The sequence below is a fragment of the Protopterus annectens genome, chromosome 10.part0 (genome assembly GCF_019279795.1).
Source record: "Protopterus annectens isolate FY-2018-M chromosome 10.part0, PAN1.0, whole genome shotgun sequence".
NCBI lineage: Eukaryota > Metazoa > Chordata > Ceratodontiformes > Protopteridae > Protopterus > Protopterus annectens.
Window position 1 is genome coordinate 371,446,200 of NC_056744.1, and position 23,804 is coordinate 371,470,003.

The 23,804-nt window shown below is 38.8% G+C and overlaps 2 protein-coding genes across 4 annotated transcripts in view; one reads left to right on the forward strand and one right to left on the reverse strand.

Moving 5' to 3' along the window:
- LOC122813140 (nmrA-like family domain-containing protein 1) overlaps positions 1-23,804 on the reverse strand; it is a 918,981-nt gene that overhangs the window by 289,596 nt on the left and 605,581 nt on the right. The window lies entirely within an intron of this gene.
- The window catches only part of NCF2 (neutrophil cytosolic factor 2), a 612,590-nt gene that overhangs the window by 99,062 nt on the left and 489,724 nt on the right, over positions 1-23,804 (forward strand). The gene's annotated exons all lie outside the window — the stretch shown is intronic.

A 23,804-nucleotide genomic window follows, 5' to 3' on the forward strand; every position in this document is an offset into this window, starting at 1 on the left:
GTTCAGAATCTATTTCCCCAAAGAAAAACTAATGGTCTGTGGCTGACAACGTTTGCTGATGACTGCAAACTGGGAGCGATCATAGAATCACTAAACAATGTCAACACGAGGGTCTTATGCAAACTAATGATTGGTGCCAAAGGTCACGGCCTTAAATTCAATACAAAAAATGTATTATCATCCCTTTCTGTAAGAGCGATATTCTGGCTAATCATCACATCAATAGAAGTACCCTAAGCATGCACTCAGTGGTGAGAGACCTGGGCACAGGTTGACACAACTTTCCCTTTGATCATCATGTCTCCACAGTGGCAAGAAGAGCATTCTGTATTCCTCATCTCATAAGTAAGAGCATTGCCAGAAAAAAAAAAGTTATAACCTCCCTGTACTCTTCCCTTATCAGGCCAATAACTGAGTACAACTCCCCTTTGACATGTACCTTTCTAAGCACCTGCAGCAATTGGAGAAATCACAAAGGTTCCTCACAAGGAGAATTCAAGGTCTTCAGCATCTGTCCTATGTGTATTGGCTGAAATCAGTCATTTTACTCCATTTCATACAGGCTACTCAGAGCCAATCTCAGTCCTGCGTATGAAGCAATTTCTGACTCTGACCTTAACCTGGTATGTGACATTAACAGAACCTGCTGGAGGGACAGATTTGTCTCCCAGAGTTTACCACACCTCTTTGCCCCTCTTCAAGCACAGTCTGGACATTTAGATTGGTAACCATAAATTCACTCTGGGGGTTCCACCTGTGTCTCTCTTGGACAGGGGTAATAGGTGTTGATTTTGGAAACAAGGGCAGAACTTGACTAGGCTTGTAAGGGCCCTAGGGCAATTAACCTAGTAACTTTCTATGATCCTGTGCTCACTACACATAATTATGTGTCATATGTTATTACATTTCCATTAGTTCTAAGACTGAGTAGAAGAGTAAAAAGATTTTGGTAGTGTGTCTTATTTGTAATAATTTCATTCAGATCAGATAAGTTTTATGTATGCTGACCTTGTTTCTCTTTAACACATATGTATGTAATGTTGGTTGCTGGTGTTCTGGTATATATATATATATAACACTGGTTTGATGTACTGGTTAATCCCATGAATGTTTACTAAGTGATGGTGTTATATTGTGCTTTCAGTATAGTGCAATGTTCAGATAATTTTGGTGAATACAGTTTTATATTTACACTGCATTACTGTGGTTCTCTATCAGTATACTTCTGCTAAAACTACTTTGGGTTTACATTCATAAACTTTCTTTCCATCACTCTGCTCTTATATTCCCATTTTCTCTTGCTCTAACTTACTGTACTCCTTCCTCCATCTTTTTTTTGTATAATAAGTGCTAACTTTATTGCCTTAAAACAATATTACAGTTTAGTAGAGTTTTTCTCTTTCTTTCATTTCAGAGCCTGCAGTCACTATATCTGACCTCGATATTGCAGGAGTTCTGCCACAAGGCCCTTCTCCTACAAGTTTACAAAGAATTTAGTTATTGTATAATGTGAGCACATTTAACACGAAGAACCTTGTTGTGTATTAACTTTAATCAGTCAAGTACATGCCTGCTCTTTGATTGAAAGTCTCTGTGGAATAGTCCATGCACTCTAAGGACCTCTTACTAAGTTAGCCACTGACCCTTTTTCTTGACCAGTAGACTATACTGCATATCCAGTTATTTAGCCTCAGAAAATGACAGAACACCTGTTTTACTTTGTATCTCTTTGTTAATCTTTACACTGGTTATAACTGATCCCGCTACTTTCAGCCTTGTTACACTCAGCTTCGCTTTGTTCACCTACCTTATCCCCAATTTCCACCCACCCTGTCTTACTCTAATATTATACTTCCTACATACACATTTCACTTGTGACTCTTATTCCCAAACTCTCCCCAAATGACCTTACTACATCCATACACACACTTCTGTTCCTTGATTCCTACTTCACCATCTCCATTTCATTTTTAGACCCATCCCAAAACTATCTTTCTCCCTCCCAAACTGCTTTGCACTATATCCATTCATAATCACAACCCTCCTTAATAGTAACTACCTATCCCACATTGTATCTTTTACTTTTTCCAAATAAACGCTCATTTCTTCTTATTTGACTATATCTTTATACTCCAGCCTTTAATACCCCTCTGATTCTTACATTCCAGAGAAGATACCAAGACAACCTAAATGTCTTCTTTAATAGAAAATGCTTCTCCTTACCTATCCATTACCAGCTTTCAGAACCCACCATCCCTGGATCTCCTCCTGCCCTGTAACATCTTGTTTCCTTCTTCATTTCTACTTCCTCACAGCCTGACATTTATAAAATACAGATTCCTGTACTTTATTATACTAGTCCTCAGTTTATCCTCTATTCTTCTCCTCCTACTGTGCCATATTTCATCCTACCATGACTCAATAATATATCACAGCATCTCTCCAGCTCTGTCCCAACCACCTATCTATACTTCCTCTTTACACTCTTCACACATTGCACCAAACATATTTAATATTGCCCCTCAACTTTATCCCAAATATAGACTGATTAATTGCCCTCCAACTCAAACCAAAACAAAATTAAGCACAAAAATCCTGTCCAAAAAACAAGTATGCATAATTCCCCAATATACTAAAATCCTTCTAGGAGGAGGTATGCACCCTAATCCTGGCCCAACCTGTCAAAAAAAACACAATGATATCTCTCTCCCACACACTTCTGTAACCAAACAATAGCCAGTCCCAACCTTGATGATCTAATTTTGCAGCAATAAATGTTAGAAGCATAAGAAATAAAACTACTGAACTACATGCCTGGATTACCCAACGTAAGCCTGACGTTCTCACTGTAACTGAAACTTGGCTTAAACGCAGCATAAACAACTCAAAAGTTACACCTCCCTGCTATAATATCACCTGTAATGACTGTATAAAGAGGAAATATGGTGGGGTTGCTTTAATATTTCCTAACACCTACCACATTTCCCCTTATAGCACACCAACACCAAAATTCAGCTTCTTATTGCTTTCCCAAAAATCAACAATTAAAAACAAATATTTATTCCTGTCCTTTACATCCCTCCTGGCAACAATACAGCTATACTGGAAGATATCCTACATTGGATATCCATAACATTCCCACAAGAAAAAATATAACTAGGTGATGTGAATGTCATTTGGTTGGACATAAACTCTAACTCCCTCACATCTAGTGTGAACTTATATGATTTCACACAACTAATCAATAGCCCCACACATTATAGCCAGACATAGTATCAGACTCTAGCAAATACACCACCACAGGTACAATGTCAGACACTCTCAGTGATCATCTCCCAGTCTATATGACCAGACATTTCATGCATCCAGTTAAACCGCATATTTATAAAACAACATGCAGCCTTTCCAAGTTTAACCCAGAAATGTTAATAACTACACTATCATCTATTGACCGGAACTTCCTGAAAATCCTCCTCTTAGATAATACTGTAAATGAATTCAGTACGACTTTTCTAAATATCCTAAATAGCCTTGCACTTCATACAAGGAAGAGGCTAAAAACAATGCAATTGAGCTATCCAAAACAAATAGAATGCTAAAGCAGGAGACAGAAAAATCATGGAAAGAATGAAAAAAAAATGTAAAACAGTACAAAACCTTGAAAACTTCAGAATGCTTTACAATTGTACTAAAATCCAAATAAATAAAGACAAAAATATAGTATAATAATTTTCAGAATCATGCTAAACACAACCCTAACAAATGTTGGGCATCCATTAAAGAAATCTTACATCCTGGCCAAAAATTCAAGCCACACTCCTCTCCTGATAACTCACCAATCAAAACTGCAGTACAGTTCAACTCTTATTTTATAGACAGTATAGCATCTCTAACCAAGGATTCCTCAGCATCTAATCCAAACCCTGTCCTACAGACACATATCACCACATCCACTTTCACTGTTAAACCTGTACCCACATCCTATATAAAACTGCTCTTAAACAAACTTAAATCATGCTCTTCTTCCAAGTGAGTACCTTAAAATAGCAGCTGCTAGCATTGCCTATCCTGTCTCAATAGTTATAAATAGGTAAATCCAGGAATCCCATGTTCCCTCTCTCTGGAAAAAGTCACACATTATCCCACTGGACAAAGGAGGAAATTCAACAGATATTATCTTCAGACATACAGCAATCTTATCTCTTCTCACCAAAATACTTGAAAAATATATTTAAAAACAATTGCTAAACTGTCTCCTGCAGGAAGAACTTCTATTCCCTACACAACATGGCTTGCTAAATTTGGAGTAAATACCCTCTTTCAGAACCCACCACTGTATAGCACTGAAAAGCGTAAAATGGTTAGAATTGTGTCATCAACTAACAAACAGATATCTAGCATCCATCTGCCTGTCTAGCACTAAAAAATATTCTACACTGCCTGTCTAGCACTAAAAAAAATTCTACACAGCTAGATCTGCCACACCAACTAAAAAATAGATATCCAGCATCCATCTGCCTGTCCAGTACTAAAAAACATTCTATACAGCTAGAACTGCCTCACCAACTAACAAATAGATATCCAGCATCCACCTGCCTGTCTAGCACTAAAAAACATTCTATACAGCTAGAACTGCCTCATCAACTAACAAATAGATATCCAGCATTCGTCTGCCTGTTCAGAATTAAAAAACATTCTACACAGCTACAACTGACTCGTCAACTAACAAATAGATATCCAGCATCCATCTGCCTGTCTAGCACTAAAAAACATTCTACACAGCTAGAACTGCCTCATCAACTAACAAATAGATATCCAGCATCCATCTGCCTGTCCAGCACTAAAAAACATTCTACACAGCGAGAACTGCCTCATCAACTAACAAATAGATATCCAGCATCCGTCTGCCTGTACAGCACTAAAAACATTCTATACAGCTAGAACTGCCTCATCAACTAATAAATAGATATCCAGCATCCGTCTGCCTGTCCAGCACTAAAAAACCTTCTACACAGCCAGAACTGCCTCATCAACTAACAAATAGATATCCAGCATCCGTCTGCCTGTCCAGCACTAAAAAACATTATATACAGCTAGAACTGCCTCATCAACTAACAAATAGATATCCAGCATCCATCTGCCTGTCCAGCACTAAAAAACATTCTATACAGCTAGAACTGCCTCATCAACTAACAAATAGATATCCAGCATCCGTCTGCCTGTCCAGAAATAAAACATTCTATACAGCTAGAACTGCCTCATCAACTAACAAATAGATATCCAGCATCCGTCTGCCTGTCCAGCACTAAAAAAACATTCTATACAGCTAGAACTGCCTCATCAACTAACAAATAGATATCCAGCATCCATCTGCCTGTCCAGCACTAAAAAACATTCTACACAGCTAGAACTGCCTCATCAACTAACAAATAGATATCCAGCATTCATCTGCCTATCCAGCACTAAAAAAACATTTTACACAGCTAGAACTGCCTCATCAACTAACAGATACCCAGCATCCGTCTGCCTGTCCAACACTAAAAAACATTCTACACAGCTAGAACTGCCTCATCAACTAACAAATAGATATCCAGCATCCATCTGCTTGTCCAGCACTATAAACATTTTATACAGCTAGAACTGCCTCATCAGTTAACAAATAGATATCCAGCATCCGTCTGCCAGACCAGCACTAAAAAACATTCTACACAGCTGGAACTGCCTCATCAACTAACAAATGGATATCCAGCATCCAGCTACCTGTCCAGCACTAAAAGACATTCTGTACAGCTAGAACTGCCTCATCAACTAACAAATATCCAGCATCCATCTGCCTGTCCAGCACTAAAAAACATTCTATACAGCTAGAACTGCCTCATCAACTAACAAATAGATATCCAGCATCCATCTGCCTGTCTAGCACTAAAAAACATTATACTCAGCTAGAACTGCCTCACCATCTAACAAATAGATATCCAGCATCCATCTGCCTGTCCAGCACTAAAAAACATTTTATACAGCTAGAACTGCCTCATCAACTAACAAATAGATATCCACCATCCGTCTGCCTGTCCAGCACTAAAAAACATTCTACACAGCTAGAACTGCCTCATCAACTAACAAATAGATATCCAGCATCCATCTGCCTGTCCAGCACTAAAAACATTTTATACAGCTAGAACTGCCTCATCAACTAACAAATAGATACCCAGCATCTGTCTGCCTGTCCAGCACTAAAAAACATTCTACACAGCTAGAACTCCCTCACCAACTAACAAATAGATATCTGGCATCCATCTGCCTGTCCAGCACTAAAAAACATTCTACACAACTAGAACTGCCTCACCAACTAACAAATAGATATCCTGCATCCATCTGCCTGTCTAGCACTAAAAAAAATTCTACTCAGCTATAACTACCTCATCAACTAACAAATAGATATCCAGCATCCATCTACCTGTCCAGCACTAAAAAACATTCTACACAGCTAGAACTGCCTCATCAACTAACAAATAGATATCCAGCATCCGTCTGCCTGTCCAGCAATAAAAAACATTCTATACAGCTAAAATTTCCTCATCAACTAACAAATAAATATCCAGCATCCGTCTGCCTGTCCAGCGCTAAAAAACATTCTATACAGCTAGAACTGCCTCATCAACTAACAAATAGATATTCAGCATCCATCTACCTGTCCAGCACTAAAAACATTCTACACAGCTAGAACTGCCTCATCAACTAAGAAATAGATATCCAGCATCCATCTGCCTGTCCAGCACTAAAAAACATTCTACTCAGCTAGAACTGCCTCATCAACTAACAAATAGATATACAGCATCCATCTGCCTGTCCAGCACATAAAAACATTCTACACAGCGAGAACTGCCTCATCAACTAACAAATAGATATCCAGCATCCGTCTGCCTGTCCAGCACTAAAAACATTCTATACAGCTAGAACTGCCTCATCAACTAATAAATAGATATCCAGCATCCGTCTGCCTGTCCAGCACTAAAAAACCTTCTACACAGCCAGAACTGCCTCATCAACTAACAAATAGATATCCAGCATCCGTCTGCCTGTCCAGCACTAAAAAACATTATATACAGCTAGAACTGCCTCATCAACTAACAAATAGATATCCAGCATCCATCTGCCTGTCCAGCACTAAAAAACATTCTATACAGCTAGAACTGCCTCATCAACTAACAAATAGATATCCAGCATCCGTCTGCCTGTCCAGAAATAAAACATTCTATACAGCTAGAACTGCCTCATCAACTAACAAATAGATATCCAGCATCCGTCTGCCTGTCCAGCACTAAAAACATTCTATACAGCTAGAACTGCCTCATTAACTAACAAATAGATATCCAGCATCCATCTGCCTGTCCAGCACTAAAAAACATTCTACACAGCTAGAACTGCCTCATCAACTAACAAATAGATATCCAACATTCATCTGCCTATCCAGCACTAAAAAAACATTTTACACAGCTAGAACTGCCTCATCAACTAACAGATACCCAGCATCCATCTGCCTGTCCAACACTAAAAAACATTCTACACAGCTAGAACTGCCTCATCAACTAACAAATAGATATCCAGCATCCATCTGCTTGTCCAGCACTTTAAACATTTTATACAGCTAGAACTGCCTCATCAGTTAACAAATAGATATCCAGCATCCATCTGCCTGTCCAGCACTAAAAAACATTTTATACAGCTAGAACTGCCTCATCAACTAACAAATGGATATCCAGCATCCAGCTGCCTGTCCAGCACTAAAAGACATTCTGTACAGCTAGAACTGCCTCATCAACTAACAAATATCCAGCATCCATCTGCCTGTCCAGCACTAAAAAACATTCTATACAGCTAGAACTGCCTCATCAACTAACAAATAGATATCCAGCATCCATCTGCCTGTCTAGCACTAAAAAACATTATACTCAGCTAAAACTGCCTCACCATCTAACAAATAGATATCCAGCATCCATCTGCCTGTCCAGCACTAAAAAACATTTTATACAGCTAGAACTGCCTCATCAACTAACAAATAGATATCCACCATCCGTCTGCCTGTCCAGCACTAAAAAACATTCTACACAGCTAGAACTGCCTCATCAACTAACAAATAGATATCCAGCATCCATCTGCCTGTCCACCACTAAAAAACATTTTATACAGCTAGAACTGCCTCATCAACTAACAAATGGATACCCAGCATCTGTCTGCCTGTCCAGCACTAAAAAACATTCTACACAGCTAGAACTGCCTCACCAACTAACAAATAGATATCCAGCATCCATCTGCCTGTCCAGCACTAAAAAACATTCTACACAGCTAGAACTGCCTCACCAACTAACAAATAGATATCCGGCATCCATCTGCCTGTCTAGCACTAAAAAAAATTCTACTCAGCTATAACTACCTCATCAACTAACAAATAGATATCCAGCATCCATCTACCTGTCCAGCACTAAAAAACATTCTACACAGCTAGAACTGCCTCATCAACTAAGAAATAGATATCCAGCATCCATCTACCTGTCCAGCACTAAAAAACATTCTACACAGCTAGAACTGCCTCATCAACTAAGAAATAGATATCCAGCATCCATCTGCCTGTCTAGCACTAAAAACATTCTACAAAGCTAGAACTGCCTCATCAACTAACAAATAGATATCCAGCATCCATCTGCCTGTTCAGCACTAAAAAACATTCTACACAGCTAGAACTGCCTCATCAACTAACAAATAGATATCCAGCATCCGTCTGCCTGTCCAGCACTAAAAAACATTCTACACAGCTAGAACTTCCTCATCAACTAACAAATAAATATCCAGCATCCGTCTGCCTGTCCAGCACTAAAAAAACATTCTATACAGCTAGAACTGCCTCATCAACTAACAAATAGATATTCAGCATCTATCTACCTGTCCAGCACTAAAAACATTCTACACAGCTAGAACTGCCTCATCAACTAAGAAATAGATATCCAGCATCCATCTACCTGTCCAGCACTAAAAAACATTCTACACAGCTAGAACTGCCTCATCAACTAACAAATAGATATCCAGCATCCATCTGCCTGACTAGCACTCAAAAACATTGTATACAGCTAGAACTGCCTCATCAACTAACAAATAGATATCCAGCATCCGTCTGCCTGTCCAGCACTAAAAAACATTCTATACAGCTAGAACTGCCTCATCAACTAACAAATAGATATCCAGCATCCATCTGCCTGTCTAGCACTAAAAAAACATTCTACTCAGCTATAACTGTCTCATCAACTAACAAATAGATATCCAGCATCCGTCTGCCTGTCCAGCACTAAAAAATATTCTATACAGCTAGAACTGCCTCATCAACTAACAAACAGATATCTAGCACCCGTCTGCCTGTCCAGCACTAAAAAACATTCTATACAGCTAGAACTGCCTCATCAACTAACAAATAGATATCCAGCATCCGTCTGCCTGTCCAGCAGTAAAAAACATTCTATACAGCTAGAACTGCCTCATCAACTAACAAATAGATATCCAGCATCCATCTGCCTGTCCAGCACTAAAAAACATTCTACACAGCTAGAACTGCCTCATCAACTAACAAATAGATATCCAGCATCCATCTGCCTGTCCAGCACTTAAAAACATTCTATACAGCTAGAACTGCCTCATCAACTAACAAATAGATATCCAGCATCCATCTGCCTGTCTAGCACTAAAAAACATTCTACTCAGCTATAACTGTCTCATCAACTTACAAATAGATATCCAGCATCCGTCTGCCTGTCCAGCACTTAAAAACATTCTATACAGCTAGAACTGCCTCATCAACTAACAAATAGATATCCAGCATCCGTCTGCCTGTCCAGCACTAAAAAACATTCTATACAGCTAGAACTGCCTCATCAACTAACAAATAGATATCCAGCATCCGTCTGCCTGTCCAGCACTAAAAAACATTCTATACAGCTAGAACTGCCTCATCAACTAACAAATAGATATCCAGCATCCATCTGCCTGTCCAGCACTAAAAAACATTCTACACAGCTAGAACTGCCTCATCAACTAACAAATAGATATCCAGCATCCATCTGCCTGTCCAGCACTAAAAAACATTCTACACAGCTAGAACTGCCTCATCAACTAACAAATAGATATCCAGCATCCATCTGCCTGTCCAGCACTAAAAAACATTCTACACAGCTAGAACTGCCTCATAAACTAACAAATAGATATTCAGCATCCATCTGCCTGTCCAGCACTAAAAAACATTCTACACAGCTAGAACTGCCTCATCAACTAACAAATAGATACCCAGCATCCATCTGCCTGTCCAGCACTAAAAAACATTCTATACGGCTAGAACTGCCTCATCAACTAACAAATAGATATCCAGCATCCATCTGCCTGTCTAGCACTAAGAAAACATTCTACTCAGTTATAACTGCCTCATCAACTAACAAATAGATATCCAGCATCAATCTACCTGTCTAGCACTAAAAAACATTCTACACAGCTAGAACTGCCTCATCAACTAAAAAATAGATATCCAGCATCCATCTGCCTGTCCAGCACTAAAAAACATTCTACACAGCTAGAACTGCCTCATCAACTAACAAATAGATATCCAGCATCCATCTGCCTGTCCAGCACTAAAAAACATTCTATACAGCGAGAACTGCCTCATCAACTAACAAATAGATATCCAGCATCCGTCTGCCTGTCCAGCACTAAAAAACATTCTATACAGCTAGAACTGCCTCATCAACTAACAAATAGATATCCAGCATCCGTCTGCCTGTCCAGCACTAAAAAACATTCTATACAGCTAGAACTGCCTCATCAACTAACAAATAGATATCCAGCATCCATCTGCCTGTCCAGCACTAAAAACATTCTATACACCGAGAACTGCCTCATCAGCTAACAAATAGATATACAGCATCCATCTGCCTGTCCTGCACTAAAAAACATTTTATACAGCTAGAACTGCCTCATCAACTAAGGAATAGATATCCAGCATCCATCTGCCTGACCAGCACTAAAAAAATTCTACACAGCTAGAACTGCCTCCTCAACTAACAAATAGATATCCAGCATCCATCTGCCTGTCTAGCACTAAAAAACATTCTACATAGCTAGAACTGCCTAATCAACTAACAAATAGATATCCAGCATCCATCTGCCTGTCCAGCAGTAAAAAACATTCTACACAGCTAGAACTGCCTCATCAACTAACAAATAGATATCCAGCATCCGTCTGCCTGTCCAGCACTACAAAACATTCTACACAGCTAGAACTACCTCATCAACTAACAAATAGATATCTAGCATCCATCTGCCTGTCCAGAACTAAAAAACATTCTACTCAGCTAGAACTGCCTTATCAACTAACAAATAGATATCCAGCATCAATCTGCCTGTCCAGCACTAAAAAACATTCTACACAGCTAGAACTGCCTCATCAGCTAACAAAAAATGATATCCAGCATCCATCTGCCTGTCTAGCACTAAAAAACATTCTACACAGCTAGAACTGCCTCATCAACTAACAAATAGATATCTAGCATCCATCTGCCTGTCCAGAACTAAAAAAACATTCTACTCAGCTAGAACTGCCTCATCAACTAACAAATAGATATCCAACATCAATCTGCCTGTCCAGCACTAAAAAACATTCTACACAGCTATAACTGCCTCATCAGCTAACAAATAAATATCCAGCATCCATCTGCCTGTCTAGCACTAAAAAACATTCTACATAGCTAGAACTGCCTCATCAACTAACAAATAGATATCCAGCATCCATCTGCCTGTCTAGCACTAAAAAACATTCTACACAGCAAGAACTGCCTCATCAACTAACAAACAGATATCCAGCATCCATCTGCCTGTCTAGCACTAAAAAACATTCTACTCAGCTAGAACTGCCTCATCAACTAATAAACAGATACCCAGCATCCATCTGCCTGTCCAGCACTAAAAAACATTTTATACAGCTAGAACTGCCTCATCAACTAACAAATAGATATCCAGCATCCATCTGCCTGTCCAGCACTAAAAAACATTCTACCCAGCTAGAACCGCTTCATCAGCTAACAAATAAATATCCAACATCCATCTGCCTGTCTAGCACTAAAAAACATTCTACATAGCTAGAACTGCCTCATCAACTAACAAATAGATATCCAGCATCCATCTGCCTGTCCAGCACTAAAAGACATTCTACACAGCTAGAAGTGCCTCATCAACTAACAAATAGATATCCAGCATCCATCTGCCTGTCTAGCACTAAAAAACATTCTGCACAGCAAGAACTGCCTCATCAACTAACAAACAGATATCCAGCATCCATCTGCCTGTCTAGCACTAAAAAACATTCTACTCAGCTAGAACTGCCTCATCAACTAACAAACAGATACCCAGCATCCATCTGCCTGTCCAGCACTAAAAAACATTTTATACAGCTAGAACTGCCTCATCAACTAACAAATAGATATCCAGCATCCATCTGCCTGTCCAGCACTAAAAAAACATTCTACACAGCTAGAACTGCCTCATCAACTAACAAATACATATACAGCATCCATCTGCCTATCCAGCACTAAAAAACATTCTACACGGCTAGAACTGCCTCATCAACTAACAAATAGATATCCAGCATCCATCTGCCTGTCCAGCACTAAAAACATTCTACACAGCTAGAACTGCCTCATCAACTAACAAATAGATATCCAGCATCCATCTGCCTGTCCAGCACTAAAAAAACATTTTATACAGCTAGAACTGCCTTATCAACTAACAAACAGATATCCAGCATCCGTCTGCCTGTCCAGCACTAAAAAACATTCTACACAGCTAGAACTGCCTCATCAACTAACAAATAGACATCCAGCATCCATCTGCCTGTCCAACATTAAAAAACACTATGTACAGCTAGAACTGCCTCACCAACTAACAAATAGATATCCAGCATCAATCTGCCTGTCCAGCACTGAAAAAGATTCTATACAGCTAGAACTGCCTCATCAACTAACAAATAGTTATCCAGCATCCATCTGCCTGTCTAGCACTAAAAAACATTCTACACAGCTAGAACTGTCTCATCAACTAACAAATAGATATCCAGCATCCATCTGCCTGTCCAGCACTAAAAAACATTCTACACAGCTAGAACTGCCTCATCAACTAACAAATAGATATCCAGCATCCATCTGCCTGTCCAGCACTAAAAAACATTCTACACAGCTGGAATTGCCTCACCAACTAACAAATAGATATCCAGCATCCATCTGCCTGCCCAGCACTAAAAAACATTCTACACAGCTAGAACTGCCTCAACTAACAAATAGATATCCAGCATCCATCTGCCTGTCCAGCACTAAAAAACATTCTACACAGCTAGAACTGCCTCATCAACTAACAAATAGATATCCAGCATCCATCTGCCTGTCCAGCACTAAAAAACATTCTACACTGCTAGAACTGCCTCATCAACTAACAAATAGATATCCAGCATCCATCTGCCTGTCCAGCACTAAAAACATTCTACACAGCTAGAACTGCCTCATCAACTAACAAATAGATATCCAGCATCCATCTGCCTGTCCAGCACTAAAAAAACATTTTATACAGCTAGAACTGCCTTATCAACTAACAAACAGATATCCAGCATCCGTCTGCCTGTCCAGCACTAAAAAACATTCTACACAGCTAGAACTGCCTCATCAACTAACAAATAGACATCCAGCATCCATCTGCCTGTCCAACATTAAAAAACACTATGTACAGCTAGAACTGCCTCACCAACTAACAAATAGATATCCAGCATCAATCTGCCTGTCCAGCACTGAAAAAGATTCTATACAGCTAGAACTGCCTCATCAACTAACAAATAGTTATCCAGCATCCATCTGCCTGTCTAGCACTAAAAAACATTCTACACAGCTAGAACTGTCTCATCAACTAACAAATAGATATCCAGCATCCATCTGCCTGTCCAGCACTAAAAAACATTCTACACAGCTAGAACTGCCTCATCAACTAACAAATAGATATCCAGCATCCATCTGCCTGTCCAGCACTAAAAAACATTCTACACAGCTAGAACTGCCTCATCAACTAACAAATAGATATCCAGCATCCATCTGCCTGTCCAGCACTAAAAAACATTCTACACAGCTATGTTCCCAGTTGGTCATTGCAATCCAGTGACCAAAAACTCCTGTCTGCAAACCTATCAAATCTGCTGGGCACTGTCTACAGGGTTGTTAAGGCCTAGAACTCCTTTCCTGTATCCATCAGGTCAGTATCCTCCCTCCCATCTTTCAAAACACTCTTTAACACTTCCTAGCTAAAATCTGGCTCTGTTCTTGCTCGAAACCAGAATAAACTATATCCCTAAATGTACCTTTTCATTCCTTATACCTCCTTACTCACCCTTCTTCACTTACTTCTGTCAGATTCTCTTCCCTGACTTTCTCTCTAAATATACCATAAGCCTGTTTTCCCTCACTTCATATTGCAATTCCCGTTTATATTAGACTATCTTACTTTTAATTTCTCTACAAACTATCTAAAATTTCTCTAAATATTAAATGATTGTTATATATCTTGAATAAATTCTTAACCAATGTTTTTATTTCATGTCTAATTTGTTATAATTATTTAAACTGTAGATGTTTTTGTTTTATTTTTGAAGATTGTAAATTATTGTTCTTAAAATGTTTTGTAATAATTTGGAGGTTTTCTCCCAGGCCTCTACTGAAAATGGGCTTCTACCCGGTTGGACTTTCCCATTAATCAAAAGTCAATAAATAAATACATAAATTACAGATACAGGTCATGTAAATTCAAGTTTGTGTGTGTGTGTGTGTGTTTGTGTGTGTGTGTGTGTATTTATATATATATATATATATATATATATATATATATATATATATATACATATATATAAATATATATATATATATATATATATATATATATATAGATATAGATATAAATAATCTATATGTATGAGTATTTAGATTATAGAGTCTTGTTTTAGGGTCTACTACAGTTGCTCATATGCTGGTATTTCACATCACACATACTTGCTGCCACTTGCTGAAAAAAGCAAGTGCGCAGACCCACACTTTCCTGATCTCCTGTTTCTGTGTAGCCCACCCAGCAGCATCCCCTATAAAATTACATAGTCCTACCAAAACTTCCACCCAGTTCCCAACCTGAATCCTCACTTCTTTGCCCTAAATCTCCATTTTCCCCCTAACCCTAAAGTTCCCAATTGCTTCCTAACCTGAAAACTCCACCCCCCATAAACCTGAATTACCCAATCACTTCATAACCCTTAAGCTCCCCTCCCTCTCCCTAATCCTGAAACTCCCCCCCCAACATTAAAGTCCTTCTGCTCCACCCCCACAGCTGTTTGCACAAAAATCAGATTTGAGTTTGAGTGCAAGCTGCAGCCTAGGTGAGCTACAAGGCACTCAGTCCCTGGCTTCAAGACAGTGCATTTCAAAAGCATGGCACTCAAAACACTTTAGTGTTCCATGTGTTGTCTTATTTTAAATAAATATGTTGACAGACTGACAGATTTTATTAATAATGTCTGGCAGTTTAGTGTAGAGGGTTTGTTAATGAGCTTCATCTTGTAGTCTTGGGTTGGACATGACCAGGCTCCATTTGTCTGCTGTGTGACTCTCAGCAGGTAACGTAATGAGACAGTACTCCCAGGTCAACCTTGAAAAGAAACTGTTGTGGCTGGTGGGTTTATCTGGTTAAAAATGCATAAAAAAATAATATGAAGTAACTACTTGTGCAGGATGGCTTGCTGGCCTAGTGATGTTTCTGTCCCCCATAATGCTGATTAATAGAGATCAATTGTCCTCTTCTAGGTAAGACAAAGATAAACCTCAGAGTGAGGGAAGACACTGTCACCACAGGGTGCAACACATGTACCTGCTTGTCCTAGGGATGTCAGGACAACAGTTACACTGAATCCAGACAACAGAAAACATGCAGACAGCACCAGCAAGAAGACCCTGGCCACTACTGCAGCCTTGCTTCCATCCAAGCAATAAGCTCTGATTTAATTAAAGGTACTATGTGTAAGGTATAGCTCCATAAGGCAACTCAAATGGTAACCAAAGGTGTCAGAATTACATCTGAGAGAAAGTAACATGGCTGGTCCATCTATATGAATGATTGTTGGGCATCACTTGATACAGGAAAAGCAAACCAAGATATCGACAAGTTTAAATATGTAAGGACTCTAATACATGAAAATGGGCGCTGAGATGTATGTAATACAAATAACAGTTTGTCACAAAAAGACTGAAGAGAGATAACAAGTCCAGGCCTTTGGACCATGCAGTACTGCACTAAATGAATGCAATAGGCATGTAGAAAGGAAAACAGTCTAAGGTTGTGTCAGGCCTTTGGACCATGCAGTACTGCACTAAATGAATGCAATAGGCATGTAGAAAGGAAAACAGTCTAAGGTTGTGTCAGGCCTTTGGACGATGCAGTACTGCACTAAATGAACGCAATAGGTATGTAGAAAGGAAAACAGTCTAAGGTTGTGTCAGGCCTTTGGACCATGCAGTACTGCACTAAATGAACGCAATAGGTATGTATAAAGGAAAACAGTCTAAGGTTGTGTCAGGCCTTTGGACCATGCAGTACTGCACTAAATTAATGCAATAGGTATGTATAAAGGAAAACAGTCTAAGGTTGTGTCAGGCCTTTGGACCATGCAGTACTGCACTAAATGAATGCAATAGGTATGTAGAAAGGAAAACAGTCTAAGGTTGTGTCAGGCCTTTGGACCATGCAGTACTGCACTAAATGAATGCAATAGGTATGTAGAAAGGAAAACAGTCTAAGGTTGTGTCAGGCCTTTGGACCATGCAGTACTGCACTAAATGAATGCAATAGGTATGTAGAAAGGAAAACAGTCTAAGGTTGTGTCACAAAAATGCTGTTAGAAGTTGGATAAAAAAGAACTGCATCACTATTAAGTTATCAGAAAATGTCCTTCCACAATAAATATACACACCGAAGTACGACGTATGCTGATGTCACTTACCTCACTTCTTCATTGCAGAATTATGAAATCCCGAGAACTTTGTGTAGGATTTCATCTCATATCTACTATTTTTTTAAGAGAGTCAGGTGTATTCTGTTTAATTTTATTCCGTTATTAGTCACATAACAAATAACAGTGCTAGTCTGGTCGACAGACTTGCTCAGTTTGTTCTTAAGGTATGTAAATGGAGGTCAAAAAAAGCAAATGCAGGATGACATGGTGAATGTTATTAGCCTTAACTGGTTGAGATAAGACTTAAATCCACTGTGAAATATTAAGACGCTAAGCATTTGATGTCATTTGGAAACTCAGAAAGTGTGGTGTAGAGGCTAGGCTATGGCTATGTTATGGCTAGGCTTGCATAGGCCCTAGGGCCGATAGCCTAGTACCAACCTATGAACCTATAAAGTAATCTGAATTCTTTCCTGAGTGAAAAAAATATATATATATGGAATGTTCTTCTTTTTCTGGAGGAATAGGTACATGATTTGTGCTTACAGCATTATACAGGATGATTATGGGTCTGAAGGAATAAATGCTAAAACACATTGAAATAAATGAACTGGTAGGTCTCAGACTATGAGGGTTCTCACCAGTCTAGTTATCTCATGTTATTTTAATTCATTTATTTGGCCGTAAGACAAGGCAGTATGCAATTGAAGGATGAGGGGCAGATGTCACTAACCTTAACATAATTGAAGCCTTTCCAACAGACTGATGAACAAGTGTGGCAAGCCAGGATCATAATATGGGAGGGAGTGTTAATGGATTAATCTAAAATGGCTGGTGAAGTGAGGCTCAGATTGCAAAAACATAGTTGCAGTAGAATCTTAGTCTAAATGTTTACTCAAGGTGTTAAAGGCGGAATAGTGTGCCTGGGTGTAGAATATAGGAGTTTATAAAAAATAATCATATTCTTTCAGAACTCTAAATGCAACCTCTTTTAAGGAAGGAAGGCAGGCAGCCTGTATTGCAGAGCCCCTGGTTACACAGCTTCTGTTCTGCATTAGATAAGAAACTCGTGGAACAGTGGTTCTTAAGTAAAGATGTCTTCACAGGGTGCATTGCAAATACTGAAAAAATCTGCTAGCAGATATGACTGCATTACTCATCTGTATGGTAATGGAGGCTAAAATTCTTCTGAAGACATGTGGGTGAAATACTATGATGAAACCAAGAGAAAACCAAAGTTCCTCATTCACAATAAAGAGGAAGCCTAATTATGTCACAAACATATTGAAAACTCACAAAAGTATTACCAGAATGTTCAGTGATCACATGCTGCAGTTAGGAGGTAACAATAAGTCAAGGTAATGTGTTCAGAAGAGATGAAAGGTCATCTTCATCTTCATCATCATCAACAAACAACCTCCTTTCCCTATTTTCTAGATGAACAGGTGTTAATATGGATATGTGACAGTAAAAATAATATTTTTTCAAATATGTATAGGATATAATGTGCACTCTGTCTTCAAACCTTGATTTAGACAGTACTTATTTGTTTGGTTCTGACCTTCAGACAGTTTCAGTGCTGGAGAGACACGGTCAGGTTTACCCAGTGGGAGCTACTACTTTCTTGATATCTGTATAAAGCCACGATGGGATGTCAGCTGGTATTCAGTGGGTGACCTTTCTCACGGTCATGCTGCATGTCTTTAGACAGTACGTGAATGAAGTAAATGCAGTGGATGCAATAAACTTGTTTCTATCTTTTCGGTCTAACATGCTGTGGCATCAGTGCTTGCTCCAAGTAATATACAGGATAGTTTGTTTTTGAGTCATTGTCATTTATCGGAGATTCCTCTTGCAGTCATAAAAAGTGAATAAAGGTAACACAATTTCAAGCAGTATGATTTTAGAAGCTGTGAACTGCCTGAAGAATTCACACTCTCATTAAAACCCTCCACAGTCTGTCAGCGAATAGCCTATGCAAATCATACTGCAGTTTCACAGATTACATGTTCTAGGATGCTCACACAAGGAACACACCAAGTCAGCGAACCTGCTCTCCTAAATTTATTTAAAATATTTTTTTTATTTCCTGTGAGTTTCATTTAGAATCTTGAAAACTGCTTGGAAATATTTGTTATACTGTTAATTACTAGAATTCTGTGGCACAGACTACAGAGTGGTCTACGTGCTGTAATAACAGCTGAGGCTATAACAGGTGAGGATGGCTATGAACGTTGTATTGTAGCATTCCACAATTTGAATGTATTGCTACTACCCACCATTGAATTTGGACATTGCAGAATGTCCAAGCTGCCATTGTACAACAGCTGCAAACAGGAAAGGTGAACCCTCCATCAAAAGTCCATTTTGTTACACAAGAATATAAAGAAGAAAAAAGGTAATTTCCAGCCACATTTTGTACTTCATACCCACCAAAATCTGATACATATGAGCTGCCCATTTCATAATGACAGGGTTTGCATGCCTTCCTTCAGGATGCTGGTCCATGCCCAGTGTGCCAGAGTGCCATTTGACCGAAAATGACTGGCCACAGTTTTTATGTCTCTAGAATAAAGAAAACTATCCACCTCGGATTCCTTCCTTTACATTCATTAGCAGTAACAATAACAGTGTCCAGTCCCCCAGCTTCCCCTGACCACTCTCAAGTTTTTTAGTAAAAGACACTGTTAGGTGTCCAGTCTTCAAGTGTAAGACCATAAAAAGAGAGAGAGCAGTAAAAACATACTTCTAAAATAAGAAAAACATACTTCTCAAATAAGAAAACTCAGTCATTATTATCTCCTTCGTATATCATTGATACTGACTGATATGGTTCCAGTCTCTCAGACAGTATAAAATTCCCATGCAGAGCACTGTTATTGGAACAAAACATGCATTTAAGTCAGGACAATGAGCAGCAGAAAGGAAGGAGTCACAGTTCCAGGATTGTGTGAGATGTTATCTGGGAGCTAGCTTAAAGGAGGGGAAGTTAAGACTCTCCTCTCATAGCCAAATCTGTTACCTGTTCCAGGTAATGTAGGTAGTAGAAAGGCTGGCTTCGCCCTGTGTAAGGTTACAGTGTTAATTATCTGTAGACTGCAATTTGTAGCTTAGATTGTCCCAATCAAGGACGAGAGTTATAGAAGGACATTTGTCTGGGTGGTGGAGTGCATTGTGGATTATTTTAAGAGAGGAAGTAGACGGTGTATTTTTTGCAGTTAGGAAAATTTTTAGTTTTAAAAGAGTTGCAGTGGCTGAGTTTTTCATGGATGACCAGAACGAAATTTGGGAGCATGCTGATATGCTTTCTGCAGTTGGTAATGTGAGAGTATGACTGATGTTAGTAAAGATCCTCAGGTAATAGAAGAGACTGAACCGGGGTTGCCAGATGTCCCTATTTGGGCAGGACTGTCCCGAGATCAGCAGCCTGATCCCGAGTCCCGCCCTGCCAGTTTAAATCCCGGCCAGCCTCCGCTTTGTTTGTTTTTTGATTGTCCCATATACTTGGCATACGGGCCAATCAAAAATTGCTAAACACGGAGCTTTTTGTGTTCCACATTAAACACGAGAAGCTCCGGGTTTAGCTATTTTTGAATGGCCCATATGCCAGTATATGGGCCAATCAAAAATCGGTAAACACGGAGCTCATTAATGTGGAACTGTGTTCCGCATTAAAGACTTTTTTTTTTTTTTTTGGTCTTCACTTGCTGTGAAGACCTTTTTTTTTTTTTTGTCCCTAATATGAGCTTTGAGGAATCATATACTGACATGCTCTGTACAGCATGCAAGCATCAGATTTCAGTGTGAGCTCAAAGGTATCTATAAACACTTTAAAGGTTTGAAATAGATGAAAATGTGTTGTTCTCATTATGGAATTCAAACTTCACACGCTATAAGTTGAGTTATTCCTGGACACAATACCATGGTTTAAGGTTACTTTGATCTTATGTCTAAGGCACGACTTCATTTCATGAGTCAAATCTGATAAATGTTCTTTGAAGTGTTTCACTCATAGGAGTGATTTAGGGAGAGCAATGCAGCATTGTTTATACTGAATAATAGATACAGGATGGCACCATGGCAGACTATATTATATCATTGATAAGTTTAATGAAGTGTACTGTGATAGGTGAAGAGGTTTGACAGCTGAAGGTAGGTTATTTCAGATACCAGTTTGATCCCAATCAAAAAAATGGTTAAATTATGTAACTGTGGGCCTGATTTTGAAAAGTTAAGAAATATCTGTAATCTGGGTAAGACATACCCCCACGTGTCCTAACACCCACACACAAGTTTAAAAAGAATATAAATTCAGTTCAGAAAAAGAGAATGAACTAAGCATTAGGCTAACTAGCTAACTAGCTAACCAGGCTGACGATTGTTACTTGCTTTAAGTTTGATGAGATGAGTTTACCTGGGAAAAAGAAAAAAAAGGCCTACCTAAGTAGAATGTATTTCTGCTTTACTGGAACTTGTAATCTAGGAGTATGTATTCTCCTTGATGAAATATGGAAATTAGGAGAGTTTCTGTGTCTCTGTTGGTGAACCTAAGAGAGGAAAGAAGCTACTGTAATCTAACAGAAAAGAAGTATGTATTCATACTACTGTGACTTCTCTGCAGCAGTGAAAACCCAAGGTACAAGTTGAAACTGTTCTTTGTTGAAATTACCTTAACTAGTAAATTCAAATGCTATTTATGTTCTAGCATTTAGCCACCTAAATGATTACTTCAAACTTTCTGAACTGATTTTGTTTGAACAGCTTATATATTTTGGAACTGTGAGTACAGCATCATACAAAAAAGATGAAGTAATGCAAAACGATTTTAATTACTTAATAGGTTCAAATGTGTTTACTAGGCTAATGACCACAAGGGCCTTTTTAAGTCTAGCCACGCATCCCAAATCTCTGACAAGTTCTGATACCCTTGATAAGTGCAAACATGGGCCTGGGAGAAAAATCATTTACAGGTTACCTGTGTCCTTTACTGACACAGGTGCAAAACCAGGGATGAATTTCCGGTTTCCCATGCAATTGTCCAAGTTACACTTGAATTGGGTTAGGGAGGAACTCTGCTTCACATGGATGTTCCATAGATGGGGTAGTCAATGTGATACATACCTATCTCTCCAGCAGGTCCTATTTATATCACAGGCAAGGTTTAAGTCTTTAGAATGGGTAATTCTGGTGCTGTTTGCTTTGTGGATATTTAGGAGGTCCATCAAAGACTGGTTATCAAACTGCAAAGGGGCATGAATATTTTGACTGATTTAAGAGAAAAGTAGCCCCATCCTCTCCTTGTTCTGGACAATTTCTTATGTTTTGTTAAGGCATTTCGGTTTCTAAGATTCTTGCCTGTTGTCACAGTTTGCATTTCTCCACAAAGCACACAAGAAGCCGTTTGCAATATTGCAACATGGATGTGCAAATTAAAGGGGTGAAGGGAAACTATTTGATCTATGAGAAAAATAGTAATACTAATGAAAATGCTGTCAGTCTGCTGCAAGACAAGAAAAAAGAGTTATTCCGTAATGTGCCTGAACTAACAACTAAGTGTTAAACACTGCAGGCTGAGCAATAGCGTTTCTTGAACAAACATTAGATCAGCTGGTAAAGCAGAGAAAAGTTGAGAAGATGAAATTAAGAAGAAAAAAGAGGTTCTCAGCCAGCTGTTTGCTGTCACTGCCAGAAAAAAAAAATACTGCACCAGCATCATATACGTCAAAATGAAGTGCCAGCTGTACATCTAATGGTTCACAGGTTATATCAGGCCATTACAAATCTCAGTACTTGCTATCATTTTTCATGACAGGATGACGGGCCAGACGTGGTCTGAATTTACAGTTACCCACCTACTTAACTAAGGTGTGTTGGAAGAGGGTTAGGGAGTTACTTAGTTTAATAAAAAGGTGAACTCTCCTCCAGAGAAGAGGAATTTAGTGAGGTATCTATCTCAGCAACACGTTCGCTTTATATTTCAGTGGTGATTTAGGTCTCTAGTGCAGGTGTTCATGGTGAAAAAGTTTTGCTAAGCCATAGAAGATCACGCTGGAATGGCCATTTGCAGCTTTGGTAAGCCTCCCAGAGGTCACCCATATGAGTCTGTATGAGACAGAAAAGCAAGACATTAAGGCATTCGGCATAGCTCATGGGACACAGACCTTTGATTTTCTTACTGAGGAAACATTGGGGAATTTTCAGGTTGCATCACGTTTGGACAGATGCATGCCAAAGGAGATATTATATTATATTATATAATGAATAATATTTTATATATATATATATATATATATATATATATATATATATATATATATATATATACACACACACACACACACACACACACACACATATATATATATATATATTGTTGAATTCTTCAACAAAAAATTTATTGAAATACTAAATAGCCTAGCCCCCAACAGAAAAGTTTGCTACAAATCTAAACAACTTCCATGGCTTTCTCATGAAGCCAAACAACTGATTAATCAAAGGGACAGAACAAGAGCCCTATACTTATCCACCAAAAACAAAACTGACCTCACCAATTATCAGCAACTAAGAAATCAAACTAAGAAAATAATTTACAATGATAAAAAACACTACTTCCAATCCTCCCAGCAAAAGTTCTTTACACAAGCCACAGAAATTCTGGCAAACAGTCAACCTCCTCCTAAACCCTGGTAATTCTTCCACCCCCATTCCTTCCACTACTAATGCATCAGACCCCTGGCCGCACAGTTTA